Here is a 19,621-nt window from a genome sequence, read left to right as displayed (position 1 = left end):
CAAATGTGATCTAATTAAACTAAAGAGCTTCTGCACAGCAAAAGAAACTACCATCAGAGTGAACAGGCAACCTACAGAATGGGAGAAAATTTTTGCAATCTACTCATCTGACAAAGCGCTAATATCCAGAATCTACAAAGAACCCAAACAAATTTACAAGAAAAAAACAAACAACCCCATCAAAAAGTGGGTGAAGGATATGAATAGACACTTCTCAAAAGAAGACATTTATGCAGCCAAAAGACACATGAAAAAATGCTTATCTTCACTGACCATCAGAGAAATGCAAATCAAAACCACAATGAGATACCATCTTACACCAGTCAGCATGGCAATCATTAAAAAGTCAGGAAACAACAGGTGCTAGAGAGGATGTGGAGAAATAGGAACAGTTTTACACTGTTGGTGGGAGCATAAACTAGTTCAACCATTGTGGAAGACAGTGTGGCGATTCCTCAAGGGTCTAGAACTAGAAATACCATTTGACCCAGCCATCCCATTACTGGGTATATACCCAAAGGATTATAAAGCATGCTGCTATAAAGACACATACACACATATATTTATTGCGGCACTATTCACAATAGCAAAGACTTGGAACCAACCCAAATATCCATCAGTGATAGACTGGTTTAAGAAAATGTGGCACATATACACCGTGGAATACTATGCAGCCATAAAAAAGGATGAGTTCATGTCCTTTGTAGGGACATGGATGAAGCTGGAAACCATCATTCTCAGCAAACTATCGCAAGGACAAAAATCCAAACACTGCATGTTCTCACTCATAGGTGGGAATTGAACAATGAGAATACTTGGACACAGGAAGGGGAACATCACACACTTGGGCCTGTAGTTGTGTGGGGGTAGGGGGGAGGGATAGCATTAGGAGATATACCTAATGTAAATGACGAGTTAATGGGTGCAGCATACCAACATGGCACATGTATACATATGTAACAAACCTGCACATTGTTCACATGTACCCTAGAACTTAAAGTATAATTAAAAAAAAGAAAAGGGTAACCTCTTTTTTGCAGTCTAAGTTGTAGTTCTCAAAGGGTATATGAAATAAGTCATTTTGTTTTTACATGGCATCCACAAAGACTCAGGGACATTAGAGTCACATGGGATACAGTGATGTTTGGTCATGGTTATCAGCAAAGTTATCATTATACTCTGGGGAAACAGCAGTAGAAAGGAGAAAACTAAAGATTTAGGCCCCAACCTACAGGTATATTTAAATATCTTCAGGGGATTCAGTTTTCCAGTATTTATGACAGTGCCTGGCATACAGGAAATGCTCAATAAATAAGTATCTGTTGCATGGATGCCTACATGAATTCTTAGCCTGGGCAGAGCCTGGGAGGACTCTTTACAGCGTGGATTGTGATACTTCTGCCTAAGAGAGCAGACACCCCTGCCGATAGAACAAATGCTGCCTCAACAGAGAGTGAGGGTAACTAGATGCATGGGAGAAGAGCTTTGTGGTTACACTGGTCCAGCTCTTGAATATGGCCCTTCAGAGTCTGGTCTTACTCATCTATAAAATGGGATACGTCATACAAGACTGAAGGAAGTATGAAGTAGGTCACTATAATTGTGAAAGTATCTAGTATACTGCTTAATACTGTTCTGTGGACTTTCCATACGCTATTTTGGACACTTGGACAAAGATCAATGCATCACCATAATTGAGGGGTGAAAGAATAGGAATAAATATTTGCTGAGTGTTTAAAATATATGTTAAGAATGTCAAATGCTATCTTCTGTTTACAAAAACTGTGAGATAATTGTCTGTGAATTATACAGATTAGTTGAGCCTCAAAATAAATAATATATCCAGCTAGTAAATAATGAAACCATAATTTAAATCCGTGTCTTTCAGATTCCCCAGTTTAGGCTCTGTTCCCTGTAACATGATGCTGCCTCCCTATGGTTACTGCAAATTGGGTGAGAGGAATTCAGAGCTGTTGAGTTTTTCTACTTTTAGCATCCAGTTGATGTAACATAATTCTCTGCTTGTTCTCAAGAACCTCACATGTAAAAATGGTCTGGGCAAGCCTTGTATCTAATGTCTAGTAGGCTATGCAAATTAATTTAAAATCAATTCTTGTCTTCAAGAAGTCAAATAACAACTCATTTCTAATTCACTAATACAATTTTTCTCTGGTTTGAGTAAATTTCTATTTTAGCATTTCTTTGAGGTATTGATGTAATTTAATTTATTTTTTCTTTTTTTGCATTATTTTAAGTTTGCTATCTTTCCAGAAGAAGCCCCTTCTCATGTTTTAGGGATGAATGAACCACATGTGAATGGGTACATTATTATACATATGTACACGCGTGTACGTATGTATGTACAGAAGTGAAGGAGCTTATTCCTATGACTCCATTCCTCCTGTGGATGAAATGACCACACACACATCTGTGTGTGTAAGATATACGTATCTATGGATCTATTAATTAGGGTTCTTCAGAGAAACAGACCAATAGGAGAGAGAGAGAGAATGAAAGAGAGAGATTTTAAGGAATTGGCTTACACAATTATGGAGGCTAAGAAGTCCCATAATCTGCCATCCGCAAAGCTGAAAACCAGGAAAGCCAGTGGTGAAATTTTAGCCTGAGTCCAAAGGCCTGAAAACCGGGGATGCAGATGGTGCAACTCCCAATATGAGTTTGAGTGCTTGAGAACTGGGGGAGCCAATATCCAAGGGCAGGAGGAGATTTCTGCCCTAGCTCAGACAGAGAGAGTGAATTTGCCATCCTCTGCCTTTATGTTCTGCTCAGGCCCTCAAGCATTAGACGACGGCCAGCTGCATTGGTGAGGGCAATCTTCTTCACTCATTCTGCTGATTCAAATGCTAATCTCTTCTGGAAACACCTTCACAGACACACCCAGTGATTTTTGTTTTTTGCTTTTATTAATATTTTAAATTGACACAAAATAGTTGTACATATTTATGGGATACAGTGTTCTATTTCAGTACATGTATGCAACATATAATGATCAAATCAGAGTAATTAGCATGTCCAATCACCTCAAACATTTATCATTTCATTGTGTTGGGAACATTTGTAATCTGCTCTTCTTGCTACTTGCAAATATACAAGAAATTTATTTTAATTGTAGTCATCCTACAGTACTATAGAACTCTTGAACTTATTCTTCCTATCTAGCTGTAATTTTGTATCCATTAAGCAACTTCTGGATATCCTCTTCCTACTTCAACATCCTTTCCAGTCTCTAGTAAGCACTTTTCGACTCTCTATGAGATGATTTTTAAGATTCCACCTGAGTGAGAACATGCAGTATTTGTCTTTCTGTGCCTGGCTTATTTCACTTAATGTAGTGTCTTCCAGGTTCATCCACGATGTCATAAATGACAGCATTTTGTTCTTTTTTATATATACAAATACAGATATAGTATTTGTATATATCACATTTTATTTTTGCATTCATCTGTTGATGGACATTGAGGCTGATTCCATATCTTGGCTATTGTGAACACACTTCAATAAACATGGGAGTGTAACTATGTCTTTGACATACTGATTTCCTTCACTTTGGATATATACTCCATAGTGGGATTGCTGGATCATGTAGTAGTTTTATTACTAGTTCTTTGAGGAACCACTTCCTATTTTCCATAATGATTGCACCAATTTACACTCACATTAACAGTGTATAAGCATTCCCTTTTCTCCACATCCTTGCCAACATTTACCTTTGTCTTTTTTAATAATAGTCTTTCTAAATGAGACGAGGTGACATCTTGCTGTGGTTGTGATTTGCATTTCCCTGATAATGAATGGTGTTGAGCATTTTTTCATACACCTGCTGGCCATTTGTATATCTTCTTTTGAGAAATGTCTATCCAAGTCCTTTCTTTACTTTTTGTTGGGATTATTTGTTGTTGTTTTTTTTTTGCTGGTGAGTTGTTTGAGTTCCATGCATATTCTGGTTATTAATCTCTTATCAGATGAAGAGTTTGCAAATATTTTCTCCCATTCTGATGGTTGTCTCTCCATTGTGTTGATTGTTTCCTTTGTTGTGAGAAAGGTTTTAGTTTCATATCATCCCATTTGCCTGTATTTGCTTTAGTTGCCTATTCTGTTGAGGTCTTTTCCATATAATCTTTGCCCAGAACAATGTCCTGAATCATTTCCCTGGTGTTTTCTTTTGTTAGTTTCATAGTTTCAGGTCTTACATTTAAGCCTTTAATCCATTTTGAGTTGATTTTTGTTTATAGTGAGAGATAGGGGGTTAGATTCATTCTCCTATATATGGATCTCTAGTTTCCCCAGTACCATTTATTGAAGAGACTGTCCTTCTCCCAATGAATGTTCTTGGCACTTCTGTCAAAAATAAGTTGCCTATAAATATGTGGATTTATTTCTGGGTTCCTAGGAATAATGTTTTACCCACTATATGGGCATTCCTTAGCCCAGTAAATGTGGCACATAAAATTAACCATCACAATGTATATATGTACATATAATGTGTATATATGTCAAGTATATGTGTGTGCACATATATCATATATGTGATATATATGTAGATTGAGTATATACATCTTATATATATACATTCTATATTGCATTATCAACAGGATTAATGTAAAGCAAAGCATTATTTTTAAAACTTTGATTTGTCTCATGAGTCTTGTATCACTCTTGTGGCCACCCAACATAGAGTTTTTCTTTCTATTCTGTTCCAACGTGTACATGAGTGTTAGAAAAAATAATCATGAGCACTTCCTGAGAAATTGCTTTTGAGTGTCAACAGTTATCTCATGACATGGGCTATCTAGGCTTCAACCTCAGAAAAATTCCTCTATGTTGTTACCTTTAAAGACTTGAGAAAATATCCTCCCTAATTGTCTGGGACTTCATAATGTACAAATCTTATCTTTTTGAAAACATGGGTTCATCCGGTTGTTAACATCACATGTGCCTCCAGGCAATGTGCTGTCAGGCTGCTGAGCCAGTCTTCCTGGTTGTAGGCCCATTGAGAAGACTCTTGCATCCTGGGTCAGTGGTCTCTCATTTCAAAGGCATAACAGGTCTTGTCAAACAAGCTGAAGAAGAGAACTGCTGGTTCTGATCTGTCTGATAGTGCAACTCCTCATTCTGAAATGAAGAGCATATAGGGGTAAAGACTGGCATAAAATGGCTAAGATGAGGTGGCTTCCATGTGCCCTCTGTCCCATTGTTCCTCATGTCTTTGGCTTCTGTAGAAAATGAATGCCAATTGTCCAGAGTTCCAGTGTGAGGGAGGGAGGTGACAGTGATGACATGCCAACAGTGTGGTCTTTTGGGTGGACAGTTCAGTGAGCCTTCTATTTTCTGTTATAAAAAGGGCCCTAGAAGCTGCCACAGAGCCATCATTACCGCTAACACATGTCTACACTGAACAGTACCACTGCCTTTCTTCACTGTCCCTCATTTACTATCATTTCTGGGAGGATTTTGACAACTGAGTTTCCCATTGGATTACTAAGTAGGAGTTTTGACACTACATTGGCCTCAGGTTTGTATCAACACTACCCCTTTATATGATATATTTTTTTCAAAATCTTTTATTTGATTATTCATGAGTCAAAACAAACTAAAGTTGTCTAGTCATAATAGGATTTCTTTTTCAATTGCTTCTTTTAGAGATGGAGCCAGCTGGGGTGGTTTTGAGGTACATGGAACAGTAAAGAGTATACTGCAGCTGATTTAACTTCTCTTCTCTCCAGATGAGTATGAATCTCAGAGTGAAGGCTAGACTTCACCGCCATCATCATCAAACAGAATTTGAAGCACTCTTCGCATATGGTTGGAATGAGTGATTATAAAGCTCAGCTCAGTGTTTCTGAGAGCTATTTTGGGTCATGGGGGTGTGTCTGCATCTTACCCTATGTCCAGCACAATGAGAGGTCAAAGACAGATTGGTCAGGCTCATTAACGAGCTTCTAGTACAAACTAAGACTTCTCAAACATTTTCAAATCATGCAAACTTAGAATATAATAATATTTTATGGTATTTGGATAAATGGATAAAGATGCCACTGCCACTGGACCAGGAACTCAGGGTCCCACATGGCTGCTACAAGGGCCAAGGAAAGTACTCCTATGGCCCATTAATGGCACAGCATTGCACATTTGCCTGCCAGTTGAGAAGCACTAATTGAAATTATATTGATGGACCACAAGTGTACCTGCTGACAAAATTCTATTGCCTATATGATATTTGAAATATTCCCTAAATTAATTATTGCATTTAAATATTCAACAAATGTTAAATTCCATTGTTGACTGTTTTTTGTGAGGTATAGCAGCTCAGTTAATCCTGAAGACATATAGATATTACAGGGAAGTGGGAAATCTGTCACAAAACATGTCAAGGTTTTGTTACTACTAGATGCCTCTAAAGCCGTGGGCCCACTGTTTTCAGAGTAACCAGAAATTTGATAGGACTCTTTCTGCTTGGGTACCTCCAATAAGATAAATCCCAATCAAATTCAAAAAGTAAATCAAATGGTTCACTGGACATGGTGGCATGGGAAGAGACTTGTAGGGGAGGTAGATAGATAGTGTTGTCCACGGTTTTTTCAGATTATAGCAGCTCTTAGTAACTTTTTTGAATGTTTTTTAAATGGTAAACATTAACAGTAGACTCAAGCCCCACCCTATAAGAGAGTATCATACAAGGATGTTCCTCAGAAGAAGTTTAATGTCTTCAGTCAACTGTGGCTACTGTAACAAAATACCATGAACTGGGTGGCTTATAAACAACAGAAATGTATTTCTCACAGCTTTAGAGGCTGGGAAGCCCAAGATCAGGGTGCCAGCATGGTTGGGTTCTGGTGAGGGTCCTCTTTTGGGTTGCAACTTCTCTCTGTGTCCTCATGAAAGAGGCAAATAAACTCCCTCAGCCTCTTTTCACAAAGGCACTAATCACATTCATAATGGCTCTATCTTCATGTCTTAATCTTTTTCTAAAGGCCCCACCTTTTAATATCATCGTCTTGCGGGGGTAGAATTTTAACACAGGGATTTCAAAAGAACACAAACATTCTGACCATAGGATATAATGTTCTCATCCTTCAAGATAGGAGTCTGGAGCCACTTCCTCTTCAAGGTTTCTTGCTATGCTTCCCCAGAATCCTCCTTCTCAAGGAAGCATCTTGTTCTTCCTTTAATCCCCGCCCTTCCTTAGTTGTACGGCTGTTGCTTTTTCAGAGTACAAAATCCTTAAAAGCTGGGTCCAACTCTTGTGCATGTCTAAATCCATAACATCTTGCAAGAACCCAATAAACTAGCAAATAAATGAGTGATAGATAATGTAGAGTATGAAATTTGGGGGAAAATTTAGTTTGATACTATGTAATTTAATTCATTATGGAAAATAAGCTGGTCTAATATATTAGATATAAGCTGCTACCAATTTACAAACATTGCTTTCTAAAAGTTTATTTTATTAAGTCACTTGTGGAGAACTTGGAAAGTGTTTCTTGGAGAAACATTCTTATGTGTGGTGAGTAGGTTCCCATCCAAACTATAAACGTTAATGTAACTGAGAACACCACCAAATCATAAATCATAAGACTCACATAGCAAGCCTAAAATCTGAACCTGGGGAGCAGGAGGCTCAGAATGCAGAAATGAAGTCCAAAGGCCTGTCTGCTGTCATTTGTGTAGGTTGGCCTTTGGAATTATTTTGGAAAAAGGAATATTCGATAGTTTCTTATTTGTCTATAAATCAAAAAGTATCTGAGCCAGCACTTAATTAATTTAGAGGTTTATTTTACAAAGTCAAGGACCATGGCCTATGACACAGCCTCAGGAGGCCCTGAGAACATGTTCCTAACGTGGTCGGGGTGCAGCTTGGTTTTATACATTTTAGGGAGACAGAAGTTACAGGCAAAGATATAAATCAATACATGTAAGGTATACATTGGTTCAGCCCAAAGCAGGGTTGAGGGTGTTGCAGGGAGGCTTCCATAGGTGGATTCAAAGATTTTCTGACTGGCAATTGGCTGAATGAGTTAAGCTATGCCTGAAGAGTTGAAGTCAGCATAAAGAAATGCTTGAGCTAGGATAAGAGGGTTATGGAAGGCAAGGTTCTTATCATGTAGCTGAAACCTCCAGGTAGCAGCCTTCAGAGAGAATAAATTGTAAATGTCTTAAATGTCTTTTATCTGACCTTAAAAGGTGTGACACTCTCCAGAAAAGACCTAGTAGGGGAAAGGAGAGCCATTTCAAAATATGTCAAAAAATGCATTTTGGAGTAAAATACTTTGATTTCCCTCAGGGACTGCTATCTATCATGTGACGCTATATCAGAGTCAGGTTAGAATTTTGTATCTTATTGCTGCAAAGTGTCTGTTTTGTCAGTCTATGATCTTTATTTTATATTAATGCTGGTCAATTGTGCCTAAACTCCTAAGGGAGGAGGACGTAACAAGGCAGGAGTGTCTATCCAATCGCCCTTGCTGTCTTGGCCTGAACTAGTTTTTCAGGTCTCTTTGGGATCCCCTTGGCCATGAAAGGGTCTGTTCAGTTGGTTGGGGGCCTTAGAATTTTATTTTTGGTTTACATAGCTTAGGACATTATTTTGCCTCACCCCAGATCAGTCCTATTTCCTAAAATACTGCACTTTAAAATATATCCCCTTTAACCCCAGTCATAACATGGATTTTCTCACTGAACAAGATCTCAAGTATGCAGAAGACAAGCTGATCGCAACGAATCCCACAAAAGTGAATGACTTATTCATGAGTTGCTTGCTTTAAGAGGCAATTGAGGTTAATCCTCTAAACTGCTCTTGATTTCCACAGATTTTCCCTGGCTTTGAGCATCCACAGATCCTCTCAATGCTCTGTTATTTCATTCGGACTTTCCTGGAAACAGAATGTGAGTGCTACCTTTAGCCTGGCAGGAGTGACCTTCTGTGTCATTCCTGGATCATTTATTTATAAGCCACGGATGGGCAAGTCTGGTACTGTCTGTGCTCAGGAGGGCTGACTAATGCTCCCGCCCCAAGACAGCGCAGGAATGCAGAATCCTGAGCCTTCAGAAGGCAGCTCTTGCCACGCCTGCGACAGCCTAGGGGACCAGGGAGCCACCCTGGGGTTTGGAGGCTTGAGCTAATGACACACAGCCGCCTGGCTGTGGTTACCAGCTGCTCTGCCAAGGTTGTACAGCTGGTTGCCTGTGTGTTGGAAGATGCTGATGCCCCCTGCTGTATCCTGGGTTGCCAAGGGGAGCAGCAGTTCCAGTGGGTTTTAAAAAGAGCACAATTTATCTTTTCTCTGAGGCAGCCTTGTTTCTTTGCTTGTGGCAGGTCCCTCTCAGCTCAGGTTGTGGTTATGTAAGTGTTGTATACTGAGCCATCTGTCTTCCTGAGGAGCAGGGCTGATTTGTATGGAAGGCTATATAGACAGTGGTTAGTGCTGACGTAACTTGGATTTTGCTTCAAACTTGAACTTCTAGAATATTCTATACTGTGTTTTCTTCTTTGCATGGGCAAACACTCTGTGTGTCTTTTTTTCTTCATTTTTGCCTGGAGTGTTTGTTTACCATAGAGCTGTATAATACCATACACATTTCTTTAACTCTCTTAATCTCCTCAAATGAAGATTGTTTTTGCCTTCTATTCAGCTTCTCTCCCTACAGCTGCCATAAGTTCTTCAAGTTTATGCTTTTATTAAATATTTAAGCACATATTTTCAGGGATGAAACATATTCTCAGCTCAGAGCTGTGCTAGCAGATGTATCTCTTCTGCCGGTGGGGAGCTGGGTTTCTGGCAGGCTTATGAAGTGACCTCACGTAATCAGTGGGAAATAGAGAGATGTGAGGCGTTATGTTATTTGAAGCTTCAGACTGGCCCTTATTCCTAGAAGACACTTGGAAGTCAGCAGCAGTGTAGGGATACGCAATTCTAGGGTCGGCACCACAGAATTAAAGTGAAATGAATAATACATGCTGATTTAAAGTGAAATGAGTACCTCCTAAAAGAAAATGGTGACATTTACATTCTTGCCACCAAGGCAAAAATCTTTTATTCAGTGAACAGGCTCCTGCAAGTAAAGTTTGCAAATGAGAACTTCTTTAACATTCGTATGGAATGGTCTAACCCCCATTAATTGTTTATGGAGCACCTGCCATGTGCTCAAGCTGGTTGTAGAGAGGAGCTGGTTTCAGAAATAGCATCAAGAATGGCCTCTGTCACTTTGCCAGAATACTGAGGGCTGAATCCAAGCCTGTTAGATAATGTTTCTTCTGAATCCTGCCCTTTCCCTGACCACAACTCCAGGGCAAGTGGTGCTATCTTTTAAAAAGAAAAGTACAGCACAGAAGATGTATTAGGCAGGGTTTCCAGAGAAACAGAACCAATTTAGTTGTAAACAGTTAATCCTTGAATAACATGGGTTTGAACCTTATGGGTCTGTAGGTTTTTAAAAATAAATATATTGGAATTTTTTTAAGGTTTGCAAAAGATTGAAAAAACTCACAGATAAACGATGTAGCCCAGAAATATTTTAAAAATTAAGAAATATTAGGCATTCATGAATTCTATTCTATTTATGTGTTAATTGACTGTTTATGTTATTAGAAAGGCTTCCAGTCAACAGTACGCTATTAGTAGTTAAGTTTTTGGGGAGTCAGAAGTTATATACCGATTTTAAACTGTGCAAGGGATTGATACCCCATTATAACCCCCGGGTGGTTCAAGGGTCAACTGTATCTGTATCTCTACAGTTGACTCTGGGGGAAAAAGTATTTATTATACACTGAGCCATTTCATAATCAAGTATTGGCTCACATGATTATGGAGACTAAAAAGGTTTACCATTTCTCCTGCTCTGGGCATGATAACGGCCTTTAACCAGTGGTTGGTGATCAATCCTCCAGTTACAGCACCAAACTTGACCTTGTATTCCAAAAAAGAGTAGGCAGACACCTGCTTTCATTCTTATACCTGAATTTCTGTGGAACTAGATTCCCACTTTCTGCTTCCAGTCTCTCAAGAGACTATATTTTGCCTATGTCCACTTACATAAATAGGTACCTAGAATGTGCCACCAAACCTTCTCCAAGTTGCCTCTCAGCCTACCTGTCTGCTACCTCTCACCTGCCGTTACACTTCTTAGTACTTGTCTGCCTCTCTACCTTTAATTCTTTTCATTTCCCACCGCGGGGCTTTCACCTCCAGGCCACTCACCCACAACACACACACACACACACACCCCAAGCTGGGCCTGCCATATATTGTCTTTTTGTAAGAAATGTAATGTACCTTTGACCTAATTCCCTCTTTGCCACTGGCTATTCAATCTTCTTTTAATTTTTTCAATCTTCTGTTCTAAATGATTAAAGTCCCCATGAAAATTACAAATATTGATTTGAGCTCAAGTATCTACTATTTCACTGTTTTGCTTATTTCTTTTATTTCAAAGTAGTCTGTTGCCTCTTCCTGGAATAACCTAGTACGTCCTCCTTCTAGATCAAAACTGTTACTCTAAAGTTCTGGTTTCTCTTCGTGGACCACCCTCCCTGCTCTAAGCTTCTTGCTCTTGTATGCGACCTCCCTTCTCCAAAATTCTGACAGTTTTATGCACCCTGTGCCTTTTTGATGATGTGAGGCTTGAAAATCTTCAGGTTTGTTATGAGGTGAATAATTTAATCACTTAGAATCTTTTTAAAAAGACCAGAGGTAGTTTTATGCACAACATATGTTAAAATAAGTTTAATTTCACACGTAGATATACATTAAAAAATAATCTTCCTCACAGTCTCTGATTACAGTCTGCTTGAGGAGAGAAGACTAGCACACATACATTATTAATTCTGGAAAAATATAAGCGTGCTAAGTTAGGTGCTAACTCACATGGCGCTGTCAATAAGCAACCAAGTACAAGGAAGTATTAGAAAAAATAAAAGCAGGAGACAGAAGGAGTGCAGGGAAATATGAGAAGAAGTGAAGGAGATTGGCTGGTCATTGGAAGTTGGTCTGCCTAGGCATGAGGCACACAAGGCTATCTCAGTTTTCACTGGACTGTGAAGGAATGATCCTTGAGGACTAGAAGGATTTAAACAGAAAAGGAAAGAATGGAGAGCGTGTAGAGAGAGAGAACAATCAAATAGAGGCAAAATTAAAATGCAGAGATATGTTTTTGTTTTAGGGGAGAGGGACATTGGGGGATTGGCTGACAAGCATATGGCAGGAAGTGATGGAAACAGGTTTAAACAAGTAGAGTGAGTCCCAGTAATGCAGGGACTTAACCACCAACCATGAGGCATTGAACTTTAGAAGCTAAGGCATAGGCATTATGTGTTGCAAATGATTATGAAGAATATGAAGAATGGAGTCTGGAGAATCTGAACTCAGGAGCTGGGGACAGTGGAGAGGTTATTCTAATTACAGATTTATGAGACAATGAGGAGGTTCTTCAGTAATTTTTTCTTTAATAAAAGCCTTGAGAAATTTTTCCTCCTAGAATTCCTTTTGATTGATATGAAACTTGGGATATAGATACAACTGGAATAAGTCTTTTTATAAAAGAGGTCAATAAGGGGTTGGCTTGCATAGGCACAAAGGAATCATGTTTAACTTATCCTCTGACATTTTTCAAGTACTCTAGCGGCAGGGGTAGTAAGGGTAATGACAGGTTAGAGTTACTGTTTAGCTGCGTAGAACCACAAAGCAATGAATATTAAAACCATGCTTTCTCCCCTTGTTCCCTTTTCCTATATGTCCCTGGTAGTATGGACCGTAAAGTGAGCTGACCTCACAAAGGAGCAGAAAGAAGTGATGTGAGGTTGCAGAATGACTTAAAAAAAGCCATGGTCAAAAATACAGTTCTTCACAATATATAAGGAGATACAAAACCTTAATATTCATTTTAAATTATTTTATTTTATCAATATGTCACATACGTATTATTATCCTGGCAGCTAATATTTATTTTTAAAAGGTTCTGGAATGCTGTTCTTGACAGTTTTCAGAATGGCACGCTAGCTGATTGCCTCTTAAAAATGAAACAGTCTTCTTATATTGTAGCCTTTATCAGCAATAATATGGTAGCTATTTTGAAGAACTTTTCATCAATAAGAATGTAGGGACCAGTAATTGATTAGATATATGAATAAAAGGTAGAAAGATGAAAGAGGCAACACCTCTTGGATAATGAGGACAATGAAGATTTGTATGAGAATAAGGCAAATTGGGGAGAGGAATGGTATTGTGAAAAATGGATTGGTCTTGGTTACACAGAGTTAGGGCAATGTCAGAAAACCTAAGCAGAAGTGTTCAGGAGGCATGCTGAGTACCAAAGAGTGACCATTCTTGATTCTTGACCTGCTATTCCTGCATGTGACAGGATCTCTGTGCACGCTGGGTTGTTTTTACAGAGTAAGTTGTAAACACTACTTGAGTGATAAATGTCATGAGCTATTTAAACTGGTCACTAACACATGTATTTCTATATATTTATTTGTTTGTTTGTAAATGAATATACCCATATTAAAATAATTGGCTGACTTACGAGCTCTACCTTGTATGTCAATATTAAAAATAAATAAAACAAACATTTTCAATGTTACCTCAGCAAGCCAGCAACAGTTTTCTACTATGTGATCTACAAATCTCAATTCAGTGAGAATGGAAATAGTATCAAATAGAAAGTGTCATTCCTGAAATCTTTCCTGGAGCATGTCAGTAATACCAAGAAAAGAGCCAGTAGGCAGGGAAAGGTTGCCAGAGTCCCCACTGAGGGTCCACAGTTGGAATGAACTGTCATTAATGAAGGCAACCAATGACCTGAGCCAGGCCATTACAAAGAATTTCAGAGCTTCTCAGAATTTTGTCAAGAGTGCAATGAGGAAATGTAGAAGAAATCAAGGAGAAGTTTGAAAAACAGTAAGGGAATGAGTAGCAAAGAGGGTTTAGGTTTAGCCTTCTCTTAAAAAGTTCCTTTCAATATATTCATGTGAGGAAAATATAATATCAGAAATCCAAAGACTAGAGGACATGTCACCTGGTGAAAAGGATACATTAGATTAAATATCAATACTGAATTATTAGGTCTATGTATCTTTAAAATAAAAAATGCTGAATTTATAAATTTATGTTTGTCATTATGCCTAGGTGGGTTTGGGGCTATATTTTGGAGATGATTCCTGTTCATTCAAGAGATAATTTAAACACTTGAAATTTAGCCAAAATCAATTCTAAAAATAATGAAAAATGTATTATCTATGTAAATATTTTAAATTACAGAGATCAAAACGTGTTTTAGTAGCTATGATGTAGAGTAAGGAACTCAATGATTAAGAAACAAGTCTTTGAAGAAAGAGAGGCAAATCCCTAGCAGAATATAAGCCAGCAGCCTTGTATCATAGAAACCAACCTTCTAATGTGTCTCTAAAACTAATTTGCTCAAAGTCACGTAACCATTAAGAGTGGAACCTAAACCCGTATTTTCTGATTCTGAAACATCAATATTAATTTTTGGTCCCCTGCTTCCACTTTGCTTTCATCTGCAGATCAGATTGAAACAATCTGCCTCTGACCTATTCTGTCATTGTTTGATCATCTTTCAAAGCAGAACTTAAAGTGTTTAATATTCCCTGCATATATCAGTTTGTCACTCAGAACAGTTCTACTGGTTCAAATTTGTAACTTCAAATTCAATGATGTGCACCCTCCTTAAATTAATAATTGATCTTTTAATTTTCTTCAAAGGAATGCTAATGCAGATAGACAAATACACTTTATTCTCAATGCCTAGGGCTAAGAGAAAATTAGGAAGTAGCATTAAAGGAACTGTAGCCCCTAGCCTGGTGGACCCCAGATCGGTTAAATGGAATACCAGATGGTTGGCCTACCTTCTTCTTATACCTGAGTGGATTACTTTCATGTTCTCTATCTGTAAGTGACTAATTAGTTTAGTTTTCATTGAGTGGGATCTCCTTTCTTCTATATTCTGAGAAGGTATAATAAGTAAAGGAACAGCCCTTAAGCTATGGTAACGTAGCAGAGCTTGTCACAGTTGGACACAGTTCACTCAAAGAGGCAATTAAATTTAGTTTTATAAAGGAATTAGTAGGATTAATAAAAAGCAAAATGTTATGAAGCATCCTGGCATGATCTCACTAAACTTAGACCTAAGGGGCAAAGGGGATAGGAGAAAAGTTAACTAAAGAAGATATAGTAGTTGTTACTGAGGTTTGCGTGGCCGTAGCTGCAGCCTTCAGTTAACAAACAAACAAGAAAGAAAAGAAAAAACTCAAGCCACCCTAGGGATGACCCACAGTGACGGAATCATGCAAATATGACCTGAACTTACTCTTCTTTCTCACCCTGACTTCCTGCCAGTGCCTCCTGTGGCTGAACCAACAGAAGCCAGATGACAAGGGAGCCTTTGATGCAGACATGGAGGCAGGTCCCTTGGGGCACCCAGTGCTCTTGAGGAGCATGGATCTGAGAGGCCAACAGAAAGGGCCTGGAGCAGAGGATGATTGTGAGTGGGTTAAAGCAGTCATCTTTTTGTGGACCAATATTGGTTATATCCGAGTGATGAATATCTGATCATTACGCCGTAACCTGAAGGCTGTTGGAAGAAGAGATCTGCTGTTAATAACACACTCAGAACCTGAAAAATCAGCATTACCACCAATCTCGAGTTCAGGTTGGGACCATACTTCAATCTTTTCTTTTCTTATAATTTTTTTTTTTTTTGAAACAGGTTCTCACTCTGTAGCCCAGTCTGGAGTGCAGTGGTACAATAATGGCTCACTTCAGCTTTGACCTTCCAGGCTCAAGCGGTCCTTCTACCTCAGCCTCAGGAGCAACTAGGACCACGGGTGCACCCCACCATGCCCAGCTAACTTTTGTATTTTTTTGTAGACACAGGATTTTGCCATGTTGCTCAGGTGGGTCTGAAACCTCTGGACTCAAGGGGTCCTTACACCTCTGCCTCCCAAAGTCCTGGGATTACAGAGATAAGCCACTGCGCCTAGCCCATTCTAATTATGGATTAGACATGACCAACCCTGGGCCAAAATTGATAGGACACCTCAGAAGGGAGCCCAACAGGAAGTCGGTAGCTTTCAGGAGGGTGAAAAAGCTGAAAACAGTGAAGAAAGAGGTTCTTTCAATCTTCTAGGGGATTGAAAACAAGAGTGAGATCAAGAGGTTTCTTTGTTTTGTTTTTCGTTTTTTCCAAATTAGCTGGCAAAGTTTCTTTAAAGCCAATTAAACATACCTCAGATTGAAAATGATTTCAAACAGTGGTTTTCTCATTTCAAATCAGTGGTTTAAGGTTCACTTGTGAGAAATCAATGTAACCACATTTATCCTTGGCCTAGTATTGAAAAAAATATAGTTACAGTAAAATGATTTTAGTCTTTTGAAACTGTGGGGAACATGAGTGATCCTGACAGAATGGAAATTTCAGGCTAAGTGTATGAAATTGCAATTCAATAATGATGTGGAATTTTTTTTTGGAAGGTGCATTTAATCTAAAGGCATGTAGGTAATTTACGTGCAAAAAATTGTAAATGTGTTCCAGTAAATGATGTGACCCTGAAACTTTCGTGGGGTGGCCTTGATCACATTTTCACAACCCAGCGCATTTCCAGTGCTAATTAAATAAATGCAGAAGGATAAGGACTGTGGTGCTGACAGCAAGCCTCACAGAAACGATCTCCAGCAGAGCATTGTCCTTCTGTTTTCCTCCTTTCAAGAAAGGGCATCAAGCGTTCATTTGAAATTTGTCTCTTAATCTGTTTTCCATTGATGGCAGCAACCGAGAAGTTTTCAGCCAGGAAAAGTCAAGTTAAGTCAAACCAGTTTTGCTCACAACAAGCATACAAATTGGCTATTGTTTAAAAATCAGAACTTAACCACATGCTTCGAATTTAGAAGTGGGATTACGTACTAAAAGGCTGTATTATCCTTAAATCACCCTGTGTATGTGTTTGTGTGTGTGGTGTGTGTGCATGTGTAGTACTCTTCTCTCAGCACCCTGTCTTACAGATGACCCTCAAACAAGGCAGCATGACAGTTATCACAGATTCTTCTACATTTACCCATAGATATGTCTCTTAGGGGCACTGAAGAACACTGGAGAACTCTCTCCCTGAGAAAATATGTACAAAGTCCTATAAAGCAAATAGAAGATTTCAATAAAGTATTTTTAATAAATAACACTTGAGTAAGTATGTTCTTTTAAAATAAAAAACATGGTGTGAGAAGAGTATATCTTGAAGCTTCAGAAATTCCCCATCAGCTACTGTATATATATGAGAAAAATGTTCTACAATCTAGAAATTAATGCAAGAAAAGGAGTAAAGGGAGATCTCCCTAGACACCTGTTGAAGTGATTATAAGGCTGGATGAACTCAAAAATAGCTCTAGGTTGGGTGTGGTGGCTCATACCTATAATCCCAGCACTTTTGGAGGTGAAGGCGACAGATCACTTGAAGCCAGGAGTTTGAGACTGTAAGGTTCTTGTATCGGTTCAAACCCCCAGAGCGCACCAACAGACAACACGGGGCTGTTTTAATGAGCGCCTGGGTGCAGACAGGCTGAGGCCTAAAATGGTATCAGCACCAAATGAGAATGGGACAGGGGTTTTATGGTCTCCTGGAAACAGGAAGTGTCTCAGTCTGACACGACTGCTACGTAGTACTCAGATGACTTCTTTCTCGATCTTCAGGTGTACGTGTCTTCCAGCCAGGGTAGGTGTCTTCCCAGTGGCTCTCTTCCTGCTTCTGCTATCTTGCTGACTCATGCTGCTGGCTCAAGTAGCCTTGCACCTTGGGACTGAGCCTGAGAAGGGAGGAGTTACTCATCCCTTTAAGCTTTCAGGCCGCGGGGAGTATCTTTCCATTCCTGTCTATTGGTTATAGAAGAAAGGGAAAAGGGGCTACTTTCTCAATAATTACTTCAGTCGTGAATAGGGGGTGGCATGGGCATCTTGGAAAAAAAAAACCTTAATTTTGGGTGTATTCTTGAGAGACGGGTTGGTATCCATCTTGTCGTTGTAGCAGGAGCATCGTCTGGATTGTCTGGCAGTTAACTGTAGTTTCAACAAGAATTTTAATGGCTTTTATTATCAGTGGGATAACAATGGGAGAAACAGGAGGAGCCCAGTGATGAAGATTACTGTCCTTACCAGTGTTTTAAATCCTCCTAAATTAGAGAACCACCTTCTTAGAAGATTTGTTGGGTCCCATCCCTTCTAGGTTTGGACTGTACATGGGCTACTTTTCTGATGTTTGAAGCGATTTCTAGAACTGCTTTTCCATTATCGTCTATGTTAAGACAGCAATTAGAGATATTAAACTTACCACACACTGCACCTTCTTCTGCTAATAAGCAGGGTAGTGCTAGCCTGTTTTGATAAATTGCTGCATGCATTTGGTTTTGGTGTTGTGCGGGCATTTCTAGGGCTGAGGCGGTTTGGTTAGTGATTAGCTCTAGAACCACCTGTAGTCTAATTATTCTATTTAGCATATATATGGGAGTGCAATAACCCCATAAACCATCCTCAGCCCAAGTGGCAGGACCATAATATTCAATGATCTGTTGCGGAGGCCATTCATCCTCTTGCCATCTTTGGCGTCCTCCTACCTTTAAGGATCATTTTTCTTTGTTTAGGTTATTATATACAGGGACTCTGAGGGTGTTGCCTGCTGTTAATGTTTTGGAGGAAGGAGTAGCCTTGGGGGTGAGCTTGACCCTGGTGCGATGGACCCAGTGGGGGAGTCCTTGCACCTTGGACTCTCACTGCACTTGGCATGCTGAGTATCACAGTATAGGGGCCTGTCCACTTTGGTTGTAGCTACTGGTGAGGGTTGGGTTGGCAGATAAACACATCTGTGCCTGCAAGACAGTTATGTTGAGAGGACAAGGAGGTGTCGACAGGGAGAGGCATGGCCTCATCTGCTGCTTCATGAATGAAAGACTGTGTCTGGATTAAGGAGTGGAGGTAATTCGCAAGTGGCTCAGAGTCTGGTAAGGATGGAGGCCCTAAAACAAAAGTTCAGCCATACAAGATTTCAAAGAGACTATAAAAAGAGGGTTCTTTTGGTGTTGCGTGGAGTCTCATGAGGGGGAAAGGGAGATTTTTTTGTCCAAGACTGCTGGGTTTCCAGAGCCAGCTTGGTGAGTTGGGCTTTAAGGACAGAGTTAATTTTTTCAACTTTACCTGAAGATTGAGGCCTGTAGGGTGTGTGGAGAACCCATTTTGTACCTAAGGATATAGAGACACCTTGGGTAATTTGGCTGATGAAGGTGGGCTCGTTGTCGGACTGGATGGATGTTGGGAGTCCGAAACGAGGAATTATATGCATCATGAGAGTCTGTGTGACATTTGCACCTTCTGAAGTTGTTGGGAATGCTTCTGCCCACGCGGAGAAAGTACAGACAAAGACTAGAAGATAGTGGAGCTGTTTATCGGGCGGCATGTGAGTGAAGTCTACTTGCCAATCTTGCCTTAGTACCTGGCCCTGGGCTTGGTGGGTAGGAAAAGGCGGCAGTCAGAGGGAACCCTGGAGCGATACTGAGTGGCAGATAGAGCAGGACTGGGTAATCTCTCGAACAAGGCTGGAAAGGTGAGG

At 39.5% G+C, this 19,621-nt stretch overlaps 2 long non-coding RNA genes across 2 annotated transcripts in view; both read left to right on the top strand.

The window, feature by feature from the left end:
* The window catches only part of LOC134761563 (uncharacterized), a 106,796-nt gene that overhangs the window by 71,376 nt on the left and 15,799 nt on the right, over positions 1–19,621 (top strand). The window lies entirely within an intron of this gene.
* Positions 15,004–16,276, top strand: LOC100937997 (uncharacterized). The gene is made up of 2 exons (XR_008526499.2): positions 15,004–15,516; positions 15,742–16,276. It is a non-coding gene; the product is annotated as an uncharacterized LOC100937997 (long non-coding RNA).

This window comes from Pongo abelii, chromosome 5 (assembly GCF_028885655.2).
Source record: "Pongo abelii isolate AG06213 chromosome 5, NHGRI_mPonAbe1-v2.0_pri, whole genome shotgun sequence".
Lineage (NCBI taxonomy): Eukaryota > Metazoa > Chordata > Mammalia > Primates > Hominidae > Pongo > Pongo abelii.
This window is presented reverse-complemented; position numbering and strand designations above follow the sequence as displayed.